This window comes from Pan troglodytes, chromosome 3 (genome assembly GCF_028858775.2).
Source record: "Pan troglodytes isolate AG18354 chromosome 3, NHGRI_mPanTro3-v2.0_pri, whole genome shotgun sequence".
Lineage (NCBI taxonomy): Eukaryota > Metazoa > Chordata > Mammalia > Primates > Hominidae > Pan > Pan troglodytes.
In genome coordinates, this window is record NC_072401.2 from 184,833,374 (window position 1) to 184,847,381 (window position 14,008).

The 14,008-nt window shown below is 39.0% G+C and overlaps 1 protein-coding gene across 1 annotated transcript in view; it reads left to right on the forward strand.

The window, feature by feature from the left end:
* The window catches only part of WWC2 (WW and C2 domain containing 2), a 215,104-nt gene that overhangs the window by 77,529 nt on the left and 123,567 nt on the right, over window positions 1-14,008 (forward strand).

Consider the following 14,008-nt stretch of genomic DNA (forward strand, 5'->3'; position numbering starts at 1 on the left):
TGTGGTAATAAGCAACCTGTAAATCTGTGACTTCCACAACAGGTGTCTCCTTCTAGCTCGTATTACATTGTCAACTAGAGAATAAAGTGAAATAATTATGTAAAAATCTCAAGTCTAAAGATCATGCAAGATCTGTGAAATAGTTTGGTCACTAAATGTTTAGAAAAAAATTCAAATTGGTCTTGGTGAAATATATGCATAACACAAAAGAGTCAGATTATGACAATAAAAATAGAACCTTTGTAAATTTAATATGAAACAATTTAATATAAAGAAATCAAAGAAGGAAATTGTAGGGCCTTTGGTCAGAAGCTCCTTTGTTGTTTAGCAAGGTTCAAGAATAAATAAGGCTGTTTCCTCTTCTTAATAAAGACATTATATATAAAAAAGTGAACATTTTGTAGAAACAGACTATAATAGAAACTTGAATCTAAGTTTAAAATGCCTTAGATGATGTTAGAAAAAAAAGAGTAACATTTATGAACATGGGCATATATTTTTTGGATGTCTATAAATAGTCATCTTTGAAATGTTAAGCATGCTTTCCAGCATGTGCTTTTTCTCTGGCCTGAGAAGCTACAGGTGCACCGAGATTGATTGACTCATTTACCTTCTTAAAGCTTTTTTGGGAAGCAGTTAGACTTGGTTTAATTGTCTAGTAATCTGGCCAGCTGCCTCCATGATCTTCACATTCGGGAAGGCCCGTGCTTAACTGAATTTCTTCTTCACTTTGGGACCCTGGAAGATCACTGAGAGTCAATGCTGGGTAACTCCATTTAGGTCAATTATGTAGAGATCCCTTAGTTAAAGACCAGGCCCTGCTAACAGCATCACTATAGTGTTAGGATATTTGTTCAGGTAAATCGCACAGAAATGCAATGATCATGTGGCCAAACCAACATACTTTCTTCTTGCATTTATCCAGGCAAGATTAAGAGTTGAGATATACTGAAATAACACCAACTTCACATTATGAACATTTTGAAATTTATTGTGAAAATCATTTATTTTGTCTCTAAATGTAACAATAGCTGTAGACTGCAAAAGAAGTTAAAATCAGGGCCAGAGAGTGGCTGATGCCTATAATTTCAACTCTTCGGGATGCCAATGTGGGAGAATCACTTGAGCCCAGGAGTTTGAGACCAGCCTGGGCTACACAGTGAGACCCTGTTTTTACAAAAAAAAAAAAATAAATAAATAAATTTAAAAAATTAGCCAGGCATAGTGGCACATACTTGTAAGTCCTAGCTTACTCTTGAAGCTGAGGCAGGAGGATCACTTGAGCCCAGGAGTTCGAGGCTGCAGCCCAGCCTGAGCAGTAGAGCAAGACCCCTGAAGTCTTGCTGTGCTGCCCAGAGTCTCTTAAAAAAAAAAAAAAAAAAGTAAAAATCAGAGGGTGGAACTGAAGCACCAGGTACTTCCCCACAAGCTATTAAGGCTGAGTTAGTTCTTATAACTCTCCACTGACAGCAGCTGTGCCTTTACACCAGGGAGCTTGCTGCATGGAAGCTCGGACTCAGTCTGATCTAGCTGAGCTCTCCGTTCGGAAGCAGCAGGCTTCAGGGCGCATAATCGAGAACTACAAGTAAGGCTAAGGCACCATGGCCCCAAGTCCCCTTACTGCAGGAGCTGCATAGCAGGCAGTGCTTCCTGAGGTTAACTTTATGAATCTGTGACTGAGTAAAATACTTGTCAGTATGTAACTTAGGGCTCATTCAAGGATATTCAGTACAGTGTTGTTTTGGATACAATTAAAATGGCTATCAGTACCAGACAATACTGGAAGGGCTAAACTGTGATCTAAGCTTATTGTAAAAGATGCTCCCGTGACATAAAATAAAATTTAAAAAAACTTACTATTAAAAACGAGGTAGCAACATGAAAAGCCTCATAAATTATATTGTTGAATGAAAAAAGTAAACTTCAGAACGATGTGCACAGTATATTATATTTTCTAGGCTGTATGTAGAGAAAGGCCTGGAAGAACACATACTGCCCCGGTGGTCGTGGATACTTCTGAAGAGAGGAGTGTGAGAACTGGAATGAGAGCTGGTGGTCAAAGAGACTTAGCATTGTCTGCAGTATTTTAATATTTTACAAGGAGGGTATATTCATGTATTTTTTAACTAAAATCTTATATTAAAAGTAAGATTTTAATAACTATTTTCAAAAGACCACCAGCTGCTGTGTGGAGAATGGGTTATAGAGGGATGAGAGTGGAAATGTAACAACTAGTTAGGAAGTTAATCGGGGCAAGAGATGCTAATAGGTTGGATTAGAGAGGTGGTGGTGGAGGAAAAATAGTTGTAAATAGGGCTGTGTTCTGGAGGGTGAGCCTGCAGGATGTTGATGGAGAGGGGGGCATCAAGGATGACTGCCTCCCGGGTTGTGAGGTGAGCATCTGGGTTGATGATGGTGCCATTTTCCAAACAGGTCATTTGGGGGAGGAATGGGACTGGGGAAGTGGTCATGAGGGGGAAGTTAAAGCGTTGTTTTTTATGAGTTGTTTGATGTGGCCATTAGATACCCTGCTATGGAATGATCAGGGAGATGCTCTCTGATAAATCTGGACCTCTAAGGAAACGTCTCTCTGGAAATCACTCACTCACTGTTTTCTCTAACAAACATTGAGCACTGTGTACCATGTATGTGCTTGGCATGCAGAGATGAAACAACCGCTAGGAACTCGGTGAACTGAACAGAGAAGTCAACTAAAAAATGTAAACTGTGTGAAATATTTTAATGGGAAAATACTTCCAGAGCTTAACAATGTCACTAAATAGTGACAGCTTTGGGAAAACATGATGTCTTCCCCAAGAAGATGATGTTTGAATTAATTTTTAAGGACGTTGAATCTTAGAAGAAGACAACTGTTTAAGTGTGAAACTATAAAAGGGGCAGGATGGTGGAAAAGTGGAGGGAGAGAAGATGTTCCAGGTGGAGGGAACTGCACGTGTTAAAGATATTTTTACTACTTGTATATCAGGCCGACTGGCTTCTCCTTGACCTCTCCTGGGCTTCTTTTGGTAGATTTTTCAGTAGTTGGTGTCATAGGCATCTGCAACGCAGATGTCCTGCCTCTGAGCTGTGAAGTAGTACTTCCACACTTTGCCGTCTTGTCTCATGATTTCCTTGTATTCATGAGGGTATCTTGTTGGTATTAGCTGACATTTCTTTCTTCTTAGATGTTTAGTATTCATAGAATACTGTGCCTGTAACTCATGCCAACGATGTTCTGAAACCTGGCCAGTCTCACCAAGCTTGAAGCCTATTTTATTTTATTTTATTTTTGCCTCTCGAAAGCTAGACTGGGATGCAGACATTTATAGCAACATCATTCATAGTAGCTAGAAGTGGAAACAATCCATATATCTGTAAACTGGTAAATGGATAAGCAAAATGTGGTATCTGTGGAGTGAAATACTATTCAGCAATAAAAAGAATGAATTCTTAATGCATGCTATATAATAACATTATATATCTTGAAAACATTTTGCCAAATGATAGAAGCTAGACACAAGAAACCACAAATTGTATGATCTTATTTATATGCAATTCCAGAAAGGGCAAATCTGTAGGGACAGGAAGTAGATGAGTGGCTGCCTGGGGCGGGGGCGGGGAGATTTCCCACAATTCGAAAAAACTTACGTGAACTACATAGTCTACAAACATTGAAAAAAATTAAGAAAAAGGTATGGCACGAATGCATAAAATATATGTACATACTAGACTGTTTTATTATTTACTACCATAAAATATACACACCATTATAAGTCTTTAAAATTTATCAAAACTTATGCACACATTAAAAATTGTGCATGATGCCATTTGTAGTTGAGAGAAATGTAAACAAATGTAAAGAGGCAGTATTAAATCATAACTGCATATAATTAACTATAGTATATACTGTACTACTGTAATGATTGCATAGCCACCTTCTGTTGTGGTGAGCTCAAGTTTTGGGAGCATCTGCTTAAAATGCCCTGTGATGCTAATCATCTCTGTGTGAGCAGTTCCTCTCTTTGGTAAATTGCATATCACAGTAAAAAGTGATCTCTCACGGTTCTCAAGTATTTTTCATTGTATTTAGTGCAATACCGTAAATCTTGAGTACACTGTGGGACCCATACAAAGTGCCACTTGTGATGCTGGAAGTGCTTCCAAGAAGTGGAGAAAAGTAATGACCTTACAAGAAAATGTTGACTTGCTTGATATCTACAGTAGGTTGAGGTCTGCAGCTTAGGTTTCCACCATTTCAGATGGACGATTCATGGTGTATAAGCAGATAACCTAAACTTAAAGCATCAATAAATACAGTACGGTACTGTAAATGTATTTCTTTTTCTTTTTGGTTTTCTTAATGACTTTTTCTTTTCTCCAGCTTAGTTTATTGTAAGGATACAGTATATAATACAGTGTAGAAAATACGTTACTTGACTGTTTATGTATTGGTGAGGCTTCCGGTCAACAGTAGGCAATTAGTAATTAAGTTTTGGGGGAGTCAAAAGTTATAAGAGAATTTTCATCTGTGCAAGGAGTTAACACCTCTAACCCCTGCATTGTTCAGAAGTCAACTGTACATAAGTTTATACATGGACTGAAAAAATACCAAAGTATTGGAGTAGATGTCACTCTACAGGAAGGTGAAGCAAGGACTTTAATAACAGTTCATCCTGTTATTTTCTGTATTCTTCATAATGAGAATCTATTAACTGTTTTATAAAATGTATATTTTTAAGTCAACATTGAAAACTACAGTATACATAGAGTTTGTTTAGTTTGATACCAAAATATGATGTATATTTTGTACATAATATTATATCTACATATGTATATATTTATTTAAAAAACATAGCCTAGAGTGAAACACATCACATTGTTAACTGGGATTATTCCTATGTAGTGAGGTTATAGAGATTTTTTAAAGTCCTCTCAGTTTCTTAAGTTTTGATAAAAGTAATACAGGTGTATTTTAATCATTTAACTTCTTCAAAAGGGAAGTTGTGGCCCTTCAGAAAGGTGTGCCATGTGTCATTTCTTTGTTGTCCTGACTGGAGCTCAATTCTCCAGACTGAATACTGAAGCCTCTTCTAGTCTTCGTCCATGAGCAATTATTATCCACCATGAAATTGACTGGCTGTGTGTTGAACTACAGGTTGGGAATTGAGGCAGCCTTGGTGGATTTCTGTTATTTGTTTGGACAATAATCCTTTTTAAGTTCTCTACCTCTCTCAAACAGTCATACTTTCTTTGCTGGCATAGCCACTTAAAATTTCAGACTATTTTTCAAAACCAAATAATCTGACAAGCAAACATTTCTTGGCACTTAGGAGAGAAAAAGAGGTTCAGGTTAAAGTGTTTGTTTGACCACTTTGTTTTCTTCCGTGGCATAAAAATACTTTAAAAACCTGCTGAATTATTGGAATGCTTGAGATAAATTCTGTTATGTCTTTGTCACTTAAATCTGTTTTCTGTTAAGATATTCATTATGATACAGAATGTAATAATAGCAAAAATAAATCACAAGACCAAATATTTTGATGCAGTATTGAAAGATTTTCTTGTATCTTGTTCCATTGTCAGGAAACATATGTATCAACTAACACCTTAATACCAGCCTTCATATTGTTATTTGAATAAATGCATATACTATTACTTCTGTATAAATAGAAAATTTTTGAAAGAATAAATTATAACCCTTTCATGATGTAGTTGATGTTTTCTTTCTGCCTTCCTTCCTACTCTTCTTCCATTTAGTCAAAATTTATTATGTGTCGACTGTGTGTGAGGTAGGCATTAGGCATTGTGCTAGAGAGCGAGAAGAAGGCAGGGTCCCTGCCTAGAGACTGAGTCTGAGTGTAGTAACATGCCTTAGGTGGCAGCTGATCCCTGTGGAGGTGGGACAAGATTCATGCAACACAATCAAGAATAGTATTTCTAGGTTAAAAGGAATTAACATTTTAAAAAATTTAAATATTTTTATTTTAAGTTCTGGGGTAAGTGTGCAGTAATGCGCAGGTTTGTTGCATAGGTAAGTGTGTGCCATGATGTCTTGCCGCACCTATCACCCATCACCTAGGTATTAAGCACAGCATGCATTAGCTGTTTTTCCCTAACAGTCTCCCTTCCCCCACCCAGAATCAACATTTTAATGGTTTTTTAACACTGCCAAATTGTTTCTTAAAAGGACTGTATCGAGTTACAAAGTCACCAGCAATGAATGAAAGTAGCTGATGCCCCACATCCTCACCAGAGTGAGTTTCATCACTAAGACAAAGCAAAACAGCCGGAAGCAGTGACTCATGCCTGTAATCTCCACGCTTTGGGAGGCCAATGAGGGCGGATCACTTGAGCTCAGGAGTTTGAGACCATCCTGGGCATCAGACCTCATGTCTACAACGGAAAAAAGACATTTAGCCAAGCGTGTTGGTGTGTACCTGCAGTTCTAGCTCCTTGGGAGGCTGAGGTGTTAGAATGGCTTCAGCCCGGGAGGTTGAGGCTATAGTGAGCTAAGCCATGATCGTCCCACTGCACTCCAGCCTGGATGTCAGAGTGAGACCCTGTCTCAAAAAAAAAGAAAAAAGGCAAAAACTTGATATTTTAATAGGCTTAAATTTTAGCCTCATTATTTTATTGTATTTGGCGTTTCTTTTTATTATTAGTGATGTTTAACATTTTCCCATGTTTTTACTATCTTTTGTGAAAATATTTTATTCACTTTAAGTCTTGGCATTGTTGTTTACTTGCTACTCCTTTTGAAAACCACCTTACTGAAGTGAAATTCACCTAATGTAAATTAACCATTTAAAATGATCAATTCAGTGGCATTTAAGTACATTCACAATGTTGTGCAACCAACCCCTACATTTAGTTTCAGAACATTGTCATCCTCCTCCAAGGTACCCACTGAGCAGTTTCTATTTACCCCTTTCCTTGTCCCCTGGCAACCATCAACTACTTTCCTTTTTTATGCATTTGTGAACTAGCTATTTCATATAGTAGAATCGTACCATATGTGACATTTTGTGCCTGGCTTCTTTCACTTAGCATAATGTTTTGGAGGTTCATCCATATTGTAGCATGTATAAGTACTTCATTCTTTTTTATGGCTGAATAATATTCCATTTCATGTATATACCACAATTTTTTTATCCATTCACCTGTCTATGGGAATTTGGGCTCTTTCCACCTTTTGGCTATTATGAATAATGCTGCTATGATCATGCACACACATGTACTTATTCAAGTACCTATTTTCACTTCCTTTAGAAGTAGACCTAGAAGTCGTATTGTGGGATCATATGGTAATTCCATTTTAACTTTCTGAGGAATTGCTAAACCATTTTCTACAGAGGCTGCACCATTTTACGTTGCCACCCACAATGTACAGAGTTCCCATTTCTCCACATCTTTGTCAATACTCGTGTCTTCTGTGTGTGTGTTTTTTAGTGATAGCCCTCGTAGTGGGTGTGAACTGGTGCTTCACTGTGGTTTTGATTTGCATTTCCGTAATCACTAATGATGTTGAGTACTGTTACTATTTGTATATAAGTGAGAAAATGAAGGATAAAGAAAGCCTTGCTCTTGAAGTTATTTTCAAATTAGTTAAGTATCCTTTGAAGAAAGGAAATGTTTACTTAAAATTAAATGAAGTGTCTACTATTCCAAATAGGAGGACTGTTAAGCCATTATCTGTTTAAATATTTCATTGTTTTCATAACAGAGATACTTGTAAAGCCTTCAGGTTTATTTTTAACTTGAGCTTGTTTTCCATTTCTCCATCACCTGGTTGGATTAGGGATCCAATCTAATTTACGTCTTTTAAACAATAGCACTCAAGGTGAACTTCTGGTCCCTGAAGTTTACCGATCAGTATTACCTCAGAACTTAGAGATGTAAATCCTCAGGTCCTTCCCAAATCTACTGAGTCGGAAACTGAGAGGGTGACCCCAACAGTCTGTGCTTTCATAAGCCTTTCAGTTGAGTCAGATCAGATGCACGCATAGGTTTCAGAACCGCTACTGTAAACCAACATTCTCAGATTGATTCTATGATAAACAGCTCTTGTGGGAGGTGTAATCCACAATGTTGGTCTCATTAGCACCAACTTTTTTTTAGCTCAAGTAGTCAGACAATATGAACAATTAACTTGGAATCATGTTATAACCTCCTATTTAAGGAAGCATAAAGCATACAGTTTTACCTAGAAATTGCTATTCGGTTTACAAATCATGTAAAAAAGAGGAAAGTATTTTTCAAAAGCGACTTTTGATCTTTGGCCAAATACTGAAGTAATTTAAGAGGCACATACCCATGATGTATATTTTTCCTGTTATTTGTAATTTTTCAATTTTTTGGCCCTGCTTTTCATGAGCTATGTTTCCTTTTATTCGTAACTAGACTTTATTTTTTACTTCTTCAGAGCCAACATTGTGAAGGTTTTTAGTGTGAAGGGCTATGCGGCAGAGCTTGCAACCACCACTGCCCTATAGTACAAATGTTGACTGGAGAGATGTGTGTGTGTGACCCTAACACATGCTTATTTGGAGAGGAGTGTTTATTTTTTTCTCTGCCCAGGCTATTCAAATGGAAAAAGTATACCTACTTTGCAGAGTTTTATGTATGTACGTTTATGTATATTAGAGCATGTGTGGTACATGATAAACATTCAGTAAGTGTTTTATATTATTAGTATAATTGCTGTATGTAAAATTTGACCTTTAACATAGATTTTTTTTTTTTTTTTTGTGATGGAGTCTCACTCTGTCACCCAGGCTGGAGTACAATGGCGCAACCTCGGCTCACTGCAAGCTCCATCTCCCGGGTTCACGCCATTCTCCCACCTCAGTCTCCCGAGTAGCTGGGACTACGAGCGCCCCTCACCACTCCCGGCTAATTTTTTGTATTTTTAGTAGAGACAGGGTTTCACCATTCATAGGATGGTCTCGATCTCCTGACCTTGTGATCCGCCCGCCTCGGCCTCCCAAAGTGCTGGGATTACAGGTGTAAGCCACCGTGCCTGGCCTAACATAGAATATTGTAAGCATTGAAGCTTTTGCAGATACTATATCTGGATCCCAAAACCCAACAGCATGAGCCATGTGCTTTTTCAAAGGCAAATCACCCACAAATACTGTCTTTCAAGAGTGTATTCATGAAGTAACTGTAGGATTAAGTGTTAGGTGGCAGAAGGGAAATTCTATGATAGGGCCTCCTAAAGTCCTCCTGTTTACAGCCTCTAGGTTAGGATGAGGGAATGGTTAGGAATGGTTAGTAAGTGAATGTCAAAAGAAGAATCAGAAGGTTTGAGGAAAGGTTTTTTAGGGTAGGGGGCATTGAATATAGACTGAAGGAGAAAAAATTAACCATATGAGAAGAGATAAATATCAGATAATGAGAGATGGAATGAGACTGCAGAGTAGAGAGGAGCGGCTGGGGTAAGGGCAGGAGACTGGCAGGCTAGCCTGGAGTGGGGGATGCGAGACATGTAGAGAGGAGTGGGGTGTGTGGGTCTCGGGGAGCAGACCTGGGAGACAACACAGTTGTGTTCAGATATTTGAAAGTCTGTCATGTGGAGGAGGTGTCAAACTAATTCTCGTTGGTACCAGGCGACAAAACTCATGCCAGCTGTAGGAGGACCAGACCTAGGACCAACAGAGGGGAGAATTGTCTGAGGACCCAAGCAGGTGCAGACATAACATGAACTAATCTGAAGAAATGGTCTTGGTTAGGCTACCTCGTTATGTTTCCTGCCAGCTCTGTAGCACTGGGTGAATCATTTAAATCTTGGAGCAGCAGTCTCCTTCCTAACCCATTGCACCACGCTAGGGGCCTTCCTGGCCAAGTCCTAGGGTGACAAATTAGTTATCTGCTTGGCTGTCCTCACCTTGGCTCCCCAGGGCAAGCACCAAGTCCTTTCCTTGTTATATCCCCCCACTGCACACAGACAGGATCTAAAACACAGGATTTTGTGACACGTTTTATGTTTCACGTAAAACACAAAATTCTGGATGTGTCACATACAGAATTAAATCTGTAAAAAATAGGAATGGGGCTGGGTGCAGTGGCTCACGTCTGTAATCTCAGCACTTTGGGAGGCCGAGGCGGGTGGATTACCTGAGGTCAGGAGTTTGAGACCCACCTGGCCAACATGGTGAAACCCTGTCTCTACTAAAAATACAAAAATTAGCTGGGCATGGTGGCACGCACCTGTAGTCCCAGCTACACAGGAGGCTGAGCAGGAGAATCGCTTGAACCTGGGAGGTGGAGGTTGCAATGAGCCGAGATTGTGTCACTGCACTCTAGCCTGGGCGACAGAACGAGACTCCGTCTCAAAATAATAATAATAATAATAATAATAATAATAATAGGCATGGTGCGGTGGCTCACACCTGTAATCCCAGCACTTTGGGATGCCAAGGTGGGTGGATCACCTGAGGTCAGGAGTTCGAGACCAGCCTGACCAACATGGAGAAACCCCATCTCTACTAAAAATACAAAAAAAATTAGCTGGGCGTGGTAGCGCATACCTGTAATCCTAGCTACTCGGGAGGCTGAGGCAGAAGAATCACTTGAACCTGGGAGGCAGAGGTTGCGGTGAGCCAAGATCGTGCCATTGCACTCCAGCCTGGGCAACAAGAGCGAAACTCCGTCTCAATAAATAAATACATAAAAATAAAAAAAAAAGAGACCAGAAATACCCATTTTGAAGGGTTGTTGTTAGGGCTAAATGAGATAACATATGAAACAACCTTGCATAATTCTTGGAACATAATAGACAACTAATAAAATTAGTTTCTTTCCTTTCTGAAAAAATTAGTATGTCACAAAATGATCTTCAAAATATTGAGTAACTGTTCTAATAAACAGTAATATAAGTTGCCAGACACCCAAAAGGGCTCATGGCAGGAAGAATGGGGGAGTGAGGCTAGATTGGAGCCTCCAGATGTTGCCCAGTCTATTTTTTTTTCTTTAGGTAAAAATGATCTTAGGAAGAGATGATTCTCCCCATTGTGACCTGTTCTTTTGTTTTGTTTTTGAGACAGAGTCTCGCTGTGTCGCCCAGGCTGGAGTGCAGTGGCACAATCTTGGCTCACTACAACCTCCACCTCCCAGGTTCAAGAGTTTTCCTGCCTCAGCCTCCCGAGTAGCTGGGATTACAGATGCCCACCACCACACCTGGCTAATTTTTGTAATTTTAGTAGCGATGGGTTTTCACCATGTTGACCAGGCTGGTCTTGAAGTCCTGACCTTAAGTGATCTGCCTGTCTCGGCATCTCGGCATCCCAAAATGCTGGGATTACAGGTATTAGCCACCGCACCTGGCCCATTGTGACCTATTCTGATATCTAATGTTTGTTTTCTAGAAATTCTATCTAATATGACTTCTCTCTCTCTCTCTCTCTCTCTCTCTCTCTCTCTCTCTCACGAAGTCTCGCTCTTGTCCCCAGGCTGGAGTGCAATGGCCCGATCTTGACTCACTGCAACCTCCACCTCCCGGGTTCAAGCGATTCTCCTGCCTAAGCCTCCTAAGTAGCTGGGATTATAGGCATGTGCCACCACGCCCGGCTAATTTTTGTATTTTTAGTAGAGACGGGGTTTCACCAAGTTGGCCTCGAACTCCTGACCTCAGGTGATCCACCCACCTTGGCCTCCCAAAGTGCTGGGATTACAGGCGTGATCCACCGTGCCTGGCCCTCCAATATGACTTCTTTCTAATCATTTAAGCTAATTTCCCCACACACAGGGAAGGAATCTCATTATTATCTTCCGAAGTGGTTTGTATAATTTTTCTTGAAAGCCATTTTTTTTCTTGTTGCCTCCATCCACTGTTTTCTACCATTCTCCTTTGTTTGTTTCTTTGTGTTGCTAGTTTCCCTATCTAGTGATAGATAGAAATTGTTGGCCAGGCGCAGTGGCTCATGCCTGTAATCCTAGCACTTTGGGAGGCTGAGGGAGGTGGATTGCCTGAGGTCAGGAGTTTGAGACCAGTCAGGCCAACATGGTGAAACCCCGTCTCTACTAAAAATACAAAAAAATTAGCCAGGCGTGGTGGCAGGCGCCTGCAATCCCAGCTACTCGAGAGGCTGAGGCAGGGGAATTGCTTGAACCAGGGAGGTGGAGGTTGCAGTGAGCCGAGATCGCGCCACTGCACTGTGGCCTGGGTGATAGAGCGAGACTCAGTCTCAAAAAAAAAAAAAAAGTTATTTCGAGGGAACTAATTGACATGATTATAAATGAAGATTCTTTTAGGACTGTGGAAAGATTTCTAGTGCTTTATCCTTGCTTTAAAATTCAAGTTGTGAAACACATCTTTACTTCCTCCCTGTTCTCTTAGAGCAATTCAGTGATGTTTCTGTGAGCAGATTCTGTAGTAATCATAACCAGTTGACAGGATTGGCTCTGCTTTGTGTTAGCTAAACAATGAGAACAGCAGATGCTACAAAGTAAAAATAACTGTTAAGACTTTTAATGTGTGTGCTAAACTGTACATTTGGGAGGCTCTGAATTGTGGCAAGAGTTTTAGTAACCTGAAATGTTTTTTTCAAGTGCATATTCATTTAGTGCAGTTAGTACAAACTCAGGTTTTTTTGGAGTTGTGCTTGTACTCACCATCATGTAATTGTGAAGTGAACAAATACATCACTGTGTGGCATCTCATGTCATAGGACGTGTATTTGAGTTGACAATAAATATTAAATGACTGTGAAAGAATGATATAATGCCAGCAAGGAGAGGAAATACCACGCAGAGTTAAATTTTGCATATAAACGTTGGCAAAGTGCTGCAGTAAATTACCGTTTTCTTCATAATATGAAATTCCTTTGCATGGTGCAAAGGAAGACCTTTTTAAGCAAAGAGTAATGTCTGGAATTCAGCATTAAGACTCTAGTTAATTTCAGGATTTTGTTGTTGTTGTTGTTGCTTGTTGTTGCTCCTTTGCAGGGAACCAACCAAAAACAAACTCCATCCATTTTTACTGACTTAACATCAAAGAAAGCTTGAATGTGTAAGAAATTCCTTGTGCACAACAAGAGGAAGAAATTTAAAAGTTAATTAACATTTCCGTTCACTGTATTTGTTTTAATTTATATTTTTTGTAATTTTGGAATACATCTGTTAGTTCTTTTTGCTTTGTGTTACCTCTTAGTACGTCGTAGTAATATTTTCTTTTTATCAGGATAGCACCATAACTGGGTACTTAATTTGTTTGGAACCTGAGAATGTTGTTCTATTTATATTTTATAATTTGCGTAAGAATTCAATCCTAAAACTTTAATATTTACAAATATCTATGTAATGGTTTTACTATTGATAGAGTGCAGAGAAGGTATATATATTTATCCATATATAGAAAATAAAGTATTAAATTGATATTTGAAGGAACTCTGCAGAGAAATTTTTGTATTAAAAATTTTAAGAATGGAATCTTCTGAATTTTTCAGAGTTCACAATTACATGTATACCTATAGATGTAATTGTAGTCTTAGAACAGTGACAATTAAATGCTTATCTGCTAACCAGTTAGTGGAACAAACTGGATTATTTCCAAATGTAATCAAGTTACTATTAACTTGTAATCATAGCACATGCTCTCAAGCTTTTGTAACTTCTTATTCTTAAAGTAATAAATATATTCCTGTCATACTCACGCTTAAGCACATTGAATTGGTGCCTGGGTAATACTGGTCTAATATTTCTCTTTTGTCACTTAAACTTACCGTTCTCGTGTTTTCTCCTTCTTCATTTCTTTAGGATGCATGTGCCTTTTAGACAGCATTGATAATGGAGTTAGTGAAAGAGAATCATCAAACAGTGATACAGAGGGTGACCTGGCACCGGAGCTCTATCTAGTTGCTTTATTGAGATAGTCAAAGAGACCATGTATGCAGACAAGGAGGTGTCCTAGGATGTAGGAATTTTTGATATGGTATCTCACTCTTTGTCAAAAGAAAAATCAATTTTCTGAGGCAGTTTTTGATAGAAGACAGAATTTGAGCACAATTCT